Source organism: Chrysochloris asiatica, unplaced genomic scaffold, assembly GCF_000296735.1.
Source record: "Chrysochloris asiatica unplaced genomic scaffold, ChrAsi1.0 scaffold00207, whole genome shotgun sequence".
In the NCBI taxonomy this organism is placed as follows: Eukaryota; Metazoa; Chordata; class Mammalia; order Afrosoricida; family Chrysochloridae; genus Chrysochloris; species Chrysochloris asiatica.
The window spans coordinates 1,292,837-1,309,209 of record NW_006408725.1 but is presented as its reverse complement, the minus strand read 5'-3'; the positions used below and the strand labels follow the sequence as shown (position 1 = coordinate 1,309,209).

The 16,373-nt window shown below is 39.7% G+C and overlaps 1 pseudogene; it reads right to left on the bottom strand.

Annotated features, from left to right (window-relative positions):
- Positions 1-3,010: 3,010 nt before the first annotated feature.
- LOC102820331 lies at positions 3,011-14,245 on the bottom strand (annotated as a pseudogene).
- Positions 14,246-16,373: the final 2,128 nt, after the last annotated feature.

Genomic DNA, 16,373 nt, shown 5'->3' with positions numbered 1-16,373 from the left:
TCATCCTATAGTATTTTGTTTCATTACAATGATTACAATCCCCTCCATGCATCATCAAATAACCAGAGGTTACACCCTACAGGCCTGTCCCCCAGCTGTCAGCACACAACTCCTCCCCCTCCCTGAGTCTAGTGTCCCCAGCCACTCCGCTCTTCTCTCTTGATGGTCCCAGGGACCTCCGCTCCTGGACTGCAAAATCAATCACTCCCCTCCTTTGGTTAAAAAACTTCAAAAACATCTACCTTTTCATTTCTGACCCTCACAGTCAGTCCTGATGGCAATTATTCATCAATGTATCACAAGAGTCTTATCTCCACCTCGTTTCATTAGCTCCATCCCAACAGATTGGAAAGCATTCCGTGGAAATTCTACCTTCCCCTGCCCTGTCTGGAACTAGGCTCCCTCTTGAAAGCTTGTAAGCCAGTCACTTCTTGCTTTTATAGCCCCCCCATTTTGAGTAGCCAATGTCTAAGTTGCTCATCCCTGTCAACCCTGTGTACCAATGGGGTGGGAGTGATCCTCACTGTAAAGATTTGTTCCCTTTTTTGAGCTACTATATCCATAAGTATAGTTAAAGTTCATCAAATCGTAACAGGTTATTCTTTTTTTTTTTTCACACACCCCCTCTTCTTTCTTCTTCTAGTTGAGTTCTGATCATCCAGCCATTGAAGCCAGGTCATGTGGGTACTATCTGAAAGTATGGGTGTTATTGTGCATCTCCCCTCACTTCTTATCAGCTGGATGCTTCCGCTCTAGTCCTCTGTGGCCATGTCACTGCCTCTGGGCCCAGGAGTCCCTGGGACTTGCCGTACTTCTGGCTATCCAGGTCTCCACCCGGGTTCACAGGGGTCTATTGAATGTGGCCGGACTGAGCTCCCAACTTCATTGCTGTTTTTCCCCCTCTTCCCTTTATCGGTGACCAATGTAGTCACCAGCCAGATCACATGCCTGCTTGTGTATTCCCCTTGAGTCTTAGTCTTTGAAGGAAGTTTGCTCTGAGGGGACCCAACCAGTTGCCTTGATGGCTCCCAGGTGAACAAACTGCCATTATTGTGTTTGATTTTATCTGCTGGTTTTTCTTTCACAAAGTATCTGCTGTTCTTCTAGCCACTCCAGGCTGGTCTACATGTCTTTTCAAGTGGAAATTTCCCACCTCAGATGATTCTGGATGGGGTCCAGGGTTACACCTATGGTCTTATGCAATGCAAAGGCTCCACAGGAAGCCTCTTTAACTGGGCATCTTCTAGCCCCCTTTAACGTATTCCAATAAGTTATAAGCTGAAGCCGGACTTACAGGCTTTCTATAGTGATGTTTCTGGCTATTCCTTTCTCTCCCTATCAAGTGTCTATTTTACAGTGTTAGGCAAGAGAAACCAAGAGTCAAAAGACAGCCAAGCATCTTAACATTAATTTCCCATTCAAACCATGCCTCAATCCCTGTATCCTGGAGCCCTGTTTTCCAAGGTTGTGCATATGTCATTATTTACCTCTGTCCCACTTAGCCAATGCAAACCTGCCTAATTGTTCTCCCATCCGCCTTGTTTTTCCATTCCCCTCCCTCTTCTTCTGTATTGCCCCCACAGCACCCCCACCCCAGCACCCAAGCTATCCTATGTCTATTCCCTATCCTGTGCTCTATATTCTCCTCCCACCCTCCTTTCCCCTCATCCCATACATCCCGGCAATCCTCAAATATATATATAATTTTAATTTTTGTTCCCCTTTTAGTGTGGGTTCTTTTTCTTACTCTTTTACAATAATGGTCCTATGCAGTATTTCTCCTTTTGTGACTGACTAATTTCCCTCAGCATAATGTCCTCAAGATTCAACCATGTTATGTGGTGGCTTGCAGCTTCCTTATTGTTCTTCAAGGTAGCATAATATTCCATTGTGTATATGTACCACAGTTTGTTTATCCATTCTTCAGTTGATGGGGACTTCTGCTGTCTCCATCTTTTTGCTATTGTAAATAGTGCTGCTATGAACATTAAGTAATCTACTCTTAAGAGTCCTGCTGGTGCAGAGGTTAACCACTCAGCTGCTCATCAAAAATCAGAGGTTTGAACTCCCATCATTCAAGGGAGAAAGATATGGCAGTGTGTTTCCATAAAGATTAAAACATTGTAAACACTATGCAACTGTTCCTCTATCCTATAGGGTTGCTATGAGTTGTAATCAACTCGACAGCAGTGGATTTTTGTGAATCTTTATTAGTCAGGGCCAAGTGATTTAAGCACATATAATTAGTCCATGACAACAACTAGTTGGCCAAAGAACTAGGAACTGTAGAATTATCACAGGGACAATGTGTGTGTTGGCATTACTTGATTTAGCATAATCAATGATGGGACTCTACAAGAGGTTAACATTAGAGCCATAATCAAATGAAATAAGTTAGCCTGCTATGTTCTGGTTTATTCAATGTATATGATTTGTTTACCTCCAAGTACACTGTGTTGTGGCTGTTGTTGTTGTTTCCAACTCATAGTGGCCTTATTACACAACAGAAGGAACACTGCCAGGTACTGTGCCAACTTCATAATTGTTGTTAGTTTGAGCTCACTGCTGCTGCCACTGTGTCAATCCATCTCCTTGGGAGGTCTTCCTCATTTTCATTGACCCTCTCCACTTTACCAAACATGATATCCTTCTCCAGGAACTGGTCACTCCTGATAATATGTTTGAAGTATGAAAAAGAATCTGCCCATCTTGGCTTCTAAGGAGCATTCTGGCTGTACTTCTTCCAACATATATTTGCTGATTTTTCTAGCAGCCCCTACTTTTTTTTGCAGATCAAAACGTAGTTTATTTCAGCATCAGCAACACCTTAGCCATCAAAAATAAACTCTACAACAGACAACAGCAGAGTCTGCAAGGACGCTAAGGGCTCAGCCGCCAGTGCGGTGACTGAGATACAACTCCGTAAGAAATTAGGAAGTTATGGGCTGGAGATGGCTGGCATGAGGTTGTTGATGGGCTGGCCCTACTCCTTCACACTGTTCACTATCATCTACACCAACTCCTCCACCGAGAAGCCCAAGTGGTCTGCATTGGAGAGGATGGCCATGTCCACTCACCTGTGCCTGGCTTCTGCAGCCACCATTATTTGAGCACCTCTGAGAACTTCTCATGCTTGCTCAAGTGGGGCAGCTTGATCTGACACCTGCCTGCAGCCCTGTGCCCAGGTTGGACAGGCAAGTGAGGACATAGCCCAGGTGAGTGGTCCACATGAACTTGTAGTTCTTGGACTTGAAGAATATCTTGATATTGGTGAGGTCATTGCAGAAGTGGGTTAACGCTTCATGTTGCTTGCTTTCCACATGGAGATAACCCGCAGGAGGTCCTCCTCATTGATCTATACCAAGAAAGTCTTATTTACATTGTGCAAGAAGCAGGCCATGCCAGAGGCCAACAGAAGGGGCAACACGGGCTTATCAAAGAGGAGGTCGGCATGGCTGAGCTGATGCTACTTTGCTTGGGTCATGCTCTTGAGCTCTTAGTACCTGTCCAACAGGTCACTGTCGAGGCACGACAAGGTTTCCACTGGCCAGCTTATTGATGGAGCGGTGTTTCCCCCAACTGCTGTTGGTGAGTGGGGAAGTGGGAGGGAGGGCAGGGATAGGCAAAAGTCACTGATGCTGCTGCCCACTGTGCACCCATGAGCTCAGCACATAGTTGGGGTCCAAGTCATCAACAGCCTGCAGATGATCAGAGTGAGATAATCGTGTGCTCATCGCAGAACATATAGCCACTATGCAGGTCCTCTGTGATGGGGTTGAAGAGCTCTTTGACCACATTGTACAACTCCTCGTTGCCCACCACACTGCCCAAGGTCACAATGTACCAGTGGCCCAGTTGTACGAGCAGGTCTGAATAACGTCATCCAGTAGGAAGCCACTCTGTGTGCTCTTGGCGCTCAGCTCAGCATACAGCTGGGGGTCAACACCTTGACCATTTGTTTGTTGTGGCGGCTCAGGTCAGGGTCTCATCCTCGGTGGGAAGGCGCAGCTTCAGGGCTTCTGCTATGGTGGGTGGGCGGGGGGGGGGAATCAGGCTCAATGGAAACTGGTTCAGATCACAAGCTAGAGAGCCTCCATGGTACTTTTCTATTCTTCTCCAACACCGTAACTCAAATGCATCAACTCTTCTATGGTCTTCTTATTCATTGTCCATTTTCACATGTTTATGAGGCTACTGAAAATACCCTGGCTTGGGTCAGATGGACCTTAGTTCTCAAACTGATATTTTTGCTCTTGAAAACTTTAAAGAGGTCTTTGCTGCAGATTTGCCTAAAGCAATATTTTGCTTGATTTCTTGACTACTGTATCCATGAGTGTTGATCTTAGCAAAATGAAGTCTTTGACAACTTCAATTTTTTCTCTTTTATCATGATGTTATTTATTGGTACAGTGGTAAGGATTTTTGTTTTCTTTACATTGAGGTGCAATCCATACTGAAGGCTGTGTTCTTTGCCATTCATCAGGAAGCATTTCAAGTCTTTTTCACTTTCAGCAAGCAAGCCTGCTAATCTGCATATCCAGGTTGTTGATGAGTCTTCCTTCAATCTTAATGCCACATTCTTCCTCATATAATCCAGTTCCTCAGATTATTTGCTCAGTGTCCAGATGGAATAATTATGGTTAAAAGATACAACCCTGGCACACACCTTTTCTAACCACTCAGTGTCCCCTTGTTCTGTTCAAATTACTTTCTCTTGGTCATTTGTACAGGTTCCTCATGAGCACAATGAAGTGTTCTAGAATACCCATTCTTTGCAATGTTACCCATATGTTGTCAAGATCCACAGTCCAGTGCCTTTGTATAGTCAATAAAACACAAGTGAACATCTTTCTAGTATTCTGGTATTCATTCTTTCAGCCATGATCCATCTGCCATTAGCAGTGATATCCATTGTTCCACATCCTCTTCTGAGTTTAGATTGAATTTCCGACAGTTTCCCTTTGATGTATCGTTGCAGCCATTTTTGAATTACCTTCAGCAAAATTTTACTTGCAAACCTAAATAAAGTTAATTGAGGACAAAATAAAGAAGACTCAGATAACCAGTAGATGTGATTGGGGAAGGAGCCATATCAAGAATCACTATTTCTCACCATCTAAAACAAATATGAAAATCCAAAATTAATTAAATGATACATAGATACATAAAGTTCTGGTGTGGCACTGTGACCTGCAAAGTTGGTTTGAACTACAAAGTCGGCAATGCAAGCTCACCAACTGCTCCTTGGAAACCCTGTACAGGATTGCTATGGGTCAGAATGGACTTAGTGGCACTTAACAACAACACCACATACATAAAAAGTTGCTTGCTCAAGGTTGTATATCCAGTTAAACCCAGTACCTAGGTGAATTACCCTATATAATATTTGCTTTTATGTGTCTATTTGGCTAGTTCATAGTTTCCAGAATTTTGTTAAAGCACAGATCTAGACACTATCATGGAATTGATACATGTCCTGGTGTGGTGCTATAGGATAAGCACTTGCCTGCAGGGTCGATTTGAACCACAAGGTTGGTAGTTCAAACTCACTAGCTGTTCCTTGGAAATGCTATACAGGGTCACTATGAATCAGAACCAACTTGACGGCACGTAACAACAACAACATATTTTTAAAGTAGTTACATCAAATCAGTTGACCTTGAGTAAAGCAGATACTTTCCTTAATGCAATCTAATGTAATATATCATCTTTCATGCCCAAATCAAATGTAATAAAGTAATCAGTTGAGGTCATACCAGTACAGTGTATGTCTTAAACCTAACTATTTACGGTCACAAAAGACCTTAATAGGCACAAACACACACACATAGAAAACCAGGCTCCATATGAAGGACCCATATATGTGTAAAGAAATGACAAGGATTCTCAGAAATTAAAGGAGCCCTGGTAATGTAGTGGATTATGAACTGGGCTGCTAACCACAGGGTCAGTAGTTCAAATCTACCAATCACTTCATGAGAGGAAGATGAGGTTTTCTGGTATGGCACTGTGGGCTAATGCGTCAGACTGCAAAGTCATTTGAATTGCAAGGTCGGTGGTTCAAGGTCACCAGCTGCTCCTTGGAAACACTTAACAATAACAACAGAGATTTACAGACTTGGAAACCCTATATAGAGTCATGATGAGTCAGAACAGACTCAGTGGCACACAACCATCATAAACTGGAAGAAAAAAAAGCAATAAAACTAAGACCCTGATTTGGACTTTCAGCCTCCAAAATTGTGAAAACTAGATTTCTCTTCATGAAAGCCAACCATCTGTGGTTACAGCAGTGTAGGAAACTAGAATGCAATCCCTTCCCTCCTGGACTAGGATTCCTGGAAGAAACTTTGAAAGAATAAATAATTAGAGGCCATGTTCTCTAAATTTAGTTATGACAAGGTCACAGTGGCTGGATGTAAAAACTTGTAGCTATAGACAATATTCTCTTTCCTACGAAAGGAATCCTGCCAATGATTCCTTGATAAACACCCCTCCATGCTGGTCTGGTATCTACAGGGATGAGGCATTCTCTCTTACCCAGAGAAGCAGTTCAATTTCTCTGTTGGGTAGTTCTGCTGATTAAAAAGTTTAGAAAGTTAAGCTAAGCAATTTCCTTAATTGAAAACAAAAATGAAGTCATAGTTTTCTATAATAGAAATTTTAATGAAAAGAGAAGTATTTGCATTCAATATGTGGCCAATAAAGTTATAACAAAAAATGTGTAATCTGAAAATATTAAATAAATGATCCACTTGGATTTGTTGTTTCTCTGAGGCCTCTGAAACTACCCTTCTCAAAAACACAGAGAACTAAAAGGTTTGACTTAAATAACTGCCTTAGTTAAGGCACAAACATAGATTCTGTTTTTTCAAAAGACATGCCATAAAAAAATAGTGTGTTATTTTCCATCCTTTAAATCTTTAAAATGTGGGAAATTGTAGTTAAAAGGCATAGTGAGTGAAGAAAATTGCCATGAAAGTTATGGAAAATAAGCGGAAGCTACAGAGGTAAATGAATCATATTTTTCTCTTTCAAGTGGAAGGAAATGCTAAAAGTATATTGGCAACATCAAGGATGTTGACCTTTTTTTATTGTAATTTTTCTTGAAACCATAGTAACTGAAATAAATTAGAGTATGACTTTCATAAACAGAGATATTCACCAAAACCAAATCTCTCCAAAGTGCATTAAGCCATCATAAGCAAGGAAAAGAACCACTTGGTTAGCAAAAAGTGTGAATGATAAAATATTTTATCAAATCAAATACAATTACATGATTTTCACATATACATAAATGAATATATGAAACTAGTAAAATATAATGTACTAATAGTGTAGTGGTTACGAATCGGTCTGCGAACCACAAGGTCAGCAGTTCGAAACTACCAGCTGTTCTGCAGGAGAAAGATAAGGCTTTCTGCTTCCGTAAAGATTTGCAGCCTCAGAAACCCTGTACAGGGTCGCAATGAGTCGGAGATGACTCCTCGGCACTCAACAACAACAACAGCCCTACAAAGAAGTTCAGTTCAGATGACTCTTACTCAAATTATGCACAAACTATTACTGTCAAAGTTAAAGAAATTGAAGCCTGAAATGGACCAAATATGCTATCAGCATGCATTGATAATTACTAGTGATTAGAATGAGATAGTGGGAAACAAAGAAGAAAGATCAGGAGCTGGAAAATCAGAACCTCAGTAATAGGAACAACTCTGGAGATAACTGATAGAACTTTGTAAGACCAATGACTTATTCATTACAAATATCTTTTTCAACAACATAAACAATGACTATTCACAGAGATGGAATACACGAGAATCAAATCTACTACATCTGTTGAAAGAAACAATGCAGAAGCTCAATATCATCAGTCAGAACAAGGCAAGGAACCTACTGTGGAACTGGCCATCAATTGCTTTTATGCAAGATCAATTTGAAGCTTAAGGGAAATTAAAACAAATCTGCAAGAAGACATCTCAACAATAGATCTGACACATAGAACACTAATGATTGAAGATCAGATGAGTTGTGGGGTGACATTAAGGACATGAAGAAAACAAAAGGTCATTAACAAGAAAGACAGGAAAGAAAGAACAGATAAAATGGATGTCAGAAGAGACTCTAAAAGATTGTAGAATAGCTAAAGCCATTGAAAGAAATGATGAAGTAAAAGAGTTGAACAGAAGATTTCAAAGGGCAGCTCAAGAAGACAAAGCAAAGTAGTATAATGAAATGTTCAAAGTCCTGGAGTTAGAAAACTAAAAGGGAAGAACATGTTCAGCATTTCTGATAAAAACTGAAGCAAAAAGTCTAACCTCAAGTTGCAATATCAAATAATGAATATAGTCAAATTAGAGAATGACACAGGAAGCATCAAAAGAAGATGTAAAGAATATACATGTCACCATTTCAAAAAGAATTTATCAACATTCAACAATTTCAGCAAATAGTATATGATCAAGAATTAATGGTATTAAAAGAAGTTCAAGCTGCATTGAAGGCATTAGCAAAAAGCAGACTCCAGGAATCTACAGAATACCAATTGAAATGTTTCAACAAACTGATGCAACACTAGAAGCATTCATTAATTTATGCCAAGAAATTTGGAATACAACTGCCTGGACAATCAACTGGAAGGGATCTATATCTGTGCTCATTCTTAAGAAAGATGATCCAATGGATCCAAAGAAATTATTGAACACTATCATTAATATCAATATGCAAGTAAAGTTTTGCTAAAGATAATACAAAATGGTTGCTACAGTACATCAACAGAATATCAACAGATATTCAAGGCAGATTTGGACATGGAAAAAGAAATAACATTGGTGATATCAAATAAATCTTAGCTGAAAGTAGAGAATACCAGAAAGATGTTTACTTGTGTGGTGTTGACTGTCCACTCAACTGTGCAGATCAAAACAAATTATAGATACTATTGTGAAGAATGGGAATTTTGGAACACTTAATTGTGTTCATACATAATACGTACACAGATCAAGAAACATGCATTCATACAAAATAGGGGATTCTGCATGGTTTAAAATCAGGAAAGGTGTGTATCAGGGTTGTATCCTTTCCCTACTGCATGCTGAGCAAATAATCTGGACTATATGAAGAAGAACACAGCATCAGGACTGGAGGAAGACTCATTAACAACCTGCAATATGCAAATGATACAACATTGCATGTAGAAAGGAAAAAGAACTTGAAGCTCTTACTGATGATAATCAAAGACTTCAGTTGTCAACATAGATTACAGCACAACATACAGGACACAGAAACCCTCACAACTGCACCAATAAAGCAACCTTATGATAAGTGGAGAGAAGATTTTACTTGGATCCACAATGCAGCAGCAGGCAAGAAATTAAGCTACATACTGCACTGGGGCAAATCTACTGCAAAAGACATCTTTAAAGTTTTAAAAAGCAAAGATAACACTTTGAGGACTAATCTGTGCCCAACCCAATTCATAGTATTTTCAATCACCTCATATGCAAGCAAAAGCAAGACAATGAATGAAGAATTGATGCATTTGAATTAAGGTGCTGATGAGAATTGTTGAATATATCAGGGGCTGCCAGAAGAATAACCATATATATCTTGGAAAAAATACAGTCAGAATGCTTCTTAGAAGTCAGAATGGTGAGACTTCATCTCTTTGGACATTTTATCAGGAGAGACCAGTCCCTGGAAAAAGACATCATGCTAGATATCAAAGAAAAAGGAGAAGACCCTCAGTGATGTGGATCAACACAGGAGTTGCAATAATGGACTCAAACATAGAAATAATAGTGAGAATGGTACAGGAACAATTATGAAGATGGTACAGGACTGGGCAGTGTGTTGTTCTGTTGTACATAGCATTACTATGAGTCAGGACTGAGTTGATGGCATCTAGTAACAATAGTCCTTAGAGAAATTGCTTTAATGAGTAAACGTGATTCTCTACTAGCAAATTATATTAGTGTTATCACAAATCTTTTCTCTACTATCTTACTTGAAACTGTATAATAATTTCCAAATGTGTAATTATCATCTTTCCAAAAAAAAGTATTTAGTGCTTCTATTCTACCTCCTAGGACTCCTGATGTGGTACTAGACTGAAAACAATAAGGTCAGGAGTTCAAACCCACCAGCTGTTACTCAGAAACCCTATACAGTGTTGTTTTGAGTCGGAAGTGACTCGATGACACTTACCAACAACAGCAACAATCTACCTCCTACTTGTTGAACAATGCCTGAGGTCTTAAAAGCTCATAAGCTCTATAAGAGCAGAACTAGATGGTGCCCAGCTACCACAACCAACTACTCTAAAATGGATCACATTACAAGGTCCTGGATAAAGTGGGAGAAAATAAGGATCAGAATTCAAAATCATAAAAGAGGCCAAGCTTACTGGTCAGCAAGAGACTGGTGGAATCCCCTACTATGGACTTGATTCTTCCTTCAGGTCTGTAATTGAGTTCATCCTTCATGGCTCAATTTTAGTCAAGCAATAGATAAGTATGTTACTGTCGCTAAGTGCTATAAAGTTGTTTCCAACTCATAGCAACCCTGTATAGAGTTTCTGAGGAGTGGTTCATGAATTTGAACCACAGACCTTGTAGTTAGCAGCCCAGTGCTTATATTGTGGTGCCACACCAGAACTCTATAGAGAAGTATGTAGGGGAACAGCACTAGTGAGATAGGCTCACCATAAAATGGTCAGCGTTCAAGATCAAAAGGAAAACATTTACCTAAGACCGAAATTCAGAAGGGCAAAAAGGAGGACTGGAAACAAGAAACACAGGGAGGAAGTGGGAAAAGTGGTGTAACATTTAAGGGATTGTAATCATTTAACAACAACAACAATCAGTGAGATGAAATTAAGTGGCTGATTTGTTGAACATAAAATTGATGATCTGCTCTGTTTTCATTATTTCAAAGGGTCATAAGGGAGAAAAAATGTAGGTCTTGAATCCAGCATCTATGGGCTCAAGGGTTGCAACAATTGTGAGGTTGGCCCAGGATTGGGCAGTGTTTCGTTCTGTTGGGCATAGCATCGCTATGAGTCAGTACCAACTCGATGGCACCTAACAACAACAACAACAATCCATATGAGTCATTTAAGAGGGGAACCCTATGTGACTCTTGAATGCCTCAAAAGTCTATACCTTTACTGTGAGGATGAGCAAAAAATAAATCCATAATTAACAAAGGGACAGCTGTGGCACTTGTCTATCTTAATACGGGTGGGAGTATAAGAGGAAAAACATCTCCCCTAAAACTTTGTAACAACAGTTGATAACCAAGCAGTTTTGCAACTTGAATTGTGCTATTTGCTTTTTTTATTAGGTTTATATACTGGCATTCCATATAAGATTTTCTATAAAGAAAATATCAAGAGTTGACTTCAAACTAATTGTTAAAACAATTGACTAAATCACTAAAGACCCATCCATGCAATTTTTTAGAACTTCATTCATTCATTCATTTATCAAATATCCACTGACTGCCTACTGTGTGTTAGGCTTTCTGTAAGTGTAGTGAATAATGGTGGTGGTGGTGGTGTGCCATGGAGTCGGTTCCAACCCATAACAACCCTGTGTATGGTTTCTGAGGCTATAAATCTTTACAGGAGCAGAAGACCTAACTACTACACTACCAGAGCTTCTTGTAGGGAATACTAGTGGAATTTATTTATATTCTAGTTCATGGTGACATTATGTGTACCAAGTACAACTGCTCCATAGGGTTTTTGAAGTTGGAAACTTTCACAGACAGATCACAAGGCCTATATTCTAAGACATCTCTTGAGTGATTCACACCACCAATCTTTGGCTAGTAGATTAGCACTTACTTGTATGTGCCACTCAGGAACTCCTATTATTGTAAAACAATTAAATATTGAAGGCTAATTTCAAACTCAGGTTTGTCTGACTCTAAAGTTCATAATCTTTCTAATAAGAATTTTGAAGTCCTGTACATATGTATAAATTATCCATCATCATTATTTTATGCTTAATTTCTACTAGTGCTATTTGAAAAGATCATTTTAAGAATAAGGTCAAGTCTGGAGAATCACTTTGATGATATCTTCACAACTACACATCAAAAGATATGTGAATGACTTGTTACAGAAAGTCATGAGTTAGGATGTAGGTTAGAAATGGGAAGCAAATAGTAAGGATACCCAAATATTTTTGTGGGTACAGAACTGAAAACAGTGCTAAGTTCTTGGGATCAGCACCAAAGAAAACACAAATTACCACATTTATAAATGTTATGAAAGAGGGAGTCTGTAAGATAAGCACTGGAATGCTACCCACAAGGTAAGCAGTTCAAACCCACTCCTTGGTGTGAGTCAGAACCGACTTCACAGTACTAAACAACAACAAAGAAAGAGGGACTGTACAATGAATTCCTAGTTGTCAGTTACACTAGGTACTTCTTGAAGTTAAATGCCTAATCAGTGGCAAGAGCCTGTAGAATATTCTATTCTACCTGTGTGAGGAAGCAGAAAAGCTGCTAGCAGGAACATCAATCAAACTCTATTTATGGGTTAATGGGTCCTGCCATCAGTTACTGTCCAAGAAAGACATCCAGGATCTTGGTAAATGTCTCTTGGGTACTACTAACCTATGTAGCTGAGACCAAAGTACCAGCCAAGGTCTGGGCATCATTGGAGAGAGTTCTCTAAGTTCATAATCAGAGCAATTATGAGCTTTATGAAAAAATGACTGGCAGCTACAACTGGAAGCCTCATTTTCACAAAAGGTATGTGAGGTCCAGAAATCTACACTCTCAATGATAATGGGAGAAAAGCTGACAAGATAATGATGTTTCAGACCACAAACTAGAAAACTACAGAAAAAATATATAAATCTTAAAAATCACAAAGACAGCATGGTCCTTAAGTTTGAGAAAACATTACCTGGAAGCCCTAAATTCCCATTTTCAATTCTCTTGGTACTGTGCTGCAGAAAGGGTCAATTAAAGTGTGAAAATTAAGCAATCATTGTATCATTCTTTCAGCATCTCATGAATTGATGCTGTGCCAGGCAGTCGTTTGGACAAAAGGGGTATGTTAGTAAATATAGATACAGCATTCCTGTTCTCCTTGAGCTTATATTTTGGGGGAAGCAACAAATAATAGGAATAAACAGGAAGGGTAAAATCGTGCATCATGTTGTAAGTTGATAAGAGATAGATATGGGAAAATGGAACAGAGTGAGGAGAGTTAGGAATTCAAGGAAGCTGCAACATTAAGTTGGGAGGACATTGAGAAGGTGATGTTTGAGCAAAAACTTGAAGGAGATAAGATATCTGGAGAAAGATTCCAGGCAGAGAAAAGAGTCAGAGTCAAAGCACTGAGCAGATACCTACCCTTGTGCCTGAGGAGTCTAACCCAGGGTGCAGTGGGAAGCAGTGAGACTTAGGGGAGAAGCAACAACTCAGGGTGCATGGGCTGGGGAGGAAGTAGGTCATGAAGGGTCCACTAGGCTATTTTAAGGCTTTTACTCAGGATGAAAAGGATTTACGGGTGTAGAGGAACAATGTATTCTGACATCACCTCTGAGTTTATAAAAGGCTGAACAGTGACAAAGAAGAAAGTGAGGAGGTTATTTCAATAACCCAGGCAAGAAATGCTGATGGGTTTGGCCAGACTGGTGATAGTAAGTGGAGGAAATGAGAACAGGTCAAATTCTGGACATATTTTGAAAATGGAATGAATAGAATTTCCTTACTGACTAAATGTTGGTTGTGGCCACAAGTTTTCTGACTCTATGCCTGGAAAGAGAGGTGTTGTTATTGAAGAGGGTATAATAGAGAAACAGAGTCTTGCAGATTCTGGAGTTTCTGCTTTGCAAAGAGAGGAGACATGACATAACTCTTTGGATGTGGGCCTGAATGGGTGGATGGTGGGAGGACCCAAGAGAAATTTTCCCATGACTGGTGTGGCACTGTGGGTTAATGCACTGAATTGCAAGGTTGGTTTGAACTGGAAGGTCAGCGGTTCAAGCTCACCAATCGCTCCTTGGAAACCCTACACAGAGTCGCTATGGGTCAGAACTGACTCAATGGTACTTAACAATAACAACATCAGATCCATGAATCTTTCAGCTCCAAACTCTGCAAAGATAAAGATGGTCCATAAAATAATTAACATACTCAGAGGTATGAGCTCAGAGCCTGCTACTAACCAACTTTCCTACCTGTGTAAGTTACTTAAACTTCCTGAATTTAGTTTGCTCATTTGCGAAATGGGGCTACTACTTAATGCTTTATGACGATTGCATCATAAGATAGCATATACAAAGTTCCCGGAACAAAATTACTGTTGTTGTTAAGTGCCGACAATTCTGTTCTTACACATAACAAATCTGTATAGGGTTTCTGAGGAGTGACTGGTAAGTTTGAACCACTAACCTTGCAGTTCAAACCAATCTTGAGGTTGACTGTTATCCTATGGCACCACACCGGACTCCCCTGGCACCGAGTAGTATGTAATAGTTGTTATTAATAACTGGCATTGTGGGATAATGCACTGGACCGCAAGGTCAGCAGTTCAAATTCACTAGCTGCTCCTTGGAAACCGTACACAGGGTCACTATGAGTCAGAACCAACTTGATGGCACATAGCAACAACAATAATATTAAAACAATATGTCAGAGTCATAAATACCCTGTGGACCATTAGTCTGCTCTAAAACACATGGCATCACCATGACTTGGATTGCTTCAACAGCAACTGGTTTGGTTTGGTTTTTAAATCCAAAAGTTAATTATATAGATTGAAAATTGAAAATATAGCATAATAGCCACAGTATTTTGCAGTTGAAATATAAAACAACTTTCTAAGTTACTCTCCAGAGAGGTTAGGTATGTTTTCAAGCTAGCAAAGTACTTCATAGTTAAAAATAAGACTAGTTGCTGATGCAAATGTTGTCGAGTCTGTTCTGACTCACAGTAAATCTGTGTAGGATTTCTAGGGGTGACTGGTGGATTAGAACTACTTACTGGTCTTGTGACAATCAGTCCAGTTGCTTATCCTACAGCGTCACACCAGGATTTTAGAATAAGACTTGTTTGTGTTTTAAGTGCTGTAGAGTCAGTTTCAACTCAGAGTGTCCCTGTATAGGGTTTCTGAGGAGCAACTGGTGGGTTTGAACTGCTGACTTTGTGGTTTGCATTCCAGAGCCAATCCACAGAACCACACCAGAAGAAGACCGTTGTTGTTGTTAAGTGCTGTCGAGTCTATACTGACCCATAGCGACTCTGTATAGGGTTTCCGAGGAGTGGCTGGTGAGCTAGAATCACCGACTTTGTGGTTCAAACCGACCTTGCAGTCCAGCTCATTACCCACAATGTCACATCAGGACTCCAGAAAAAGACTAGCACCACAGAAATATTCTTGAAACTTTAAAAGGGTAAATTAAGAGCAAATTTAAAATCTATGGAAACATACATATTACCTTGAAAAGCTACAAAAGGAAGTAGCTACAGGACAAAAACAAGCAGATTAAGAAACATCAAGGTGAACTCATTCGTGGTAGATACAAGCTGAGAGTGTTCTTGGACCTCCACCGACACACTCATTCTGAGTTTGTTGTCAGTGAGATCAGTATAGTTAGTCCACAAACAAAATAGTCCAGATACAGAATGATATCTAACGCTCAACAGTGTCTGTCGTCTGGGAGTATGAGGCCCTAAGCTCTGAGACGATGACAGCTATAGAAATAAGGATAGTTGGTGATACTGCAGGAAGGCATCCTGGAGGAGTGAAATGTAGTTCATAGGCATGACTTGATGGAGATAGACAATGGATAGATACATTTTGAGTTGTTTTTGAAATAGATTTGGATCTATAGGAAGATACATTGTGGTTGTCCAGGTCCAAGTCCAGGTGGGTTCATTAGCATTTAGTCTTGTTTGAAAAGTAGATGAGGCAGGCCCAGCCCAGAAGATAAATGAAGAGGTGTAACAGAATTTGAACTGAACAAGGGTCAATTCAACTCAATTACATTCAACACATTTAATTACTGCCTTCTTTTTTAGCTGCTAATGACTCCACAATCAATAAGGTAGACATGATTCTTCTCCTCACTTAACTTATAAATTGTCTGGGGGGATGCTGACAAATAAGAGACATCAGAATGGCAAGGTATGAACTGACATAAAGGAGAAACTCAGGACCAATATAAGTTATACGGAAATTTATTACTGCCAGTGATAAGAGAAAGAGAGGGAGAATCTAAGAAAAATTATGAATGTCATAGAAGAAAGATGGTATGGAAGCACGTGAGAAGGGAACTTAACCTCATCTAAGAAGGGAAAATAGAATTGCTTCCTTGATGAAATGACAACAAAGCTAAGATTTGAAC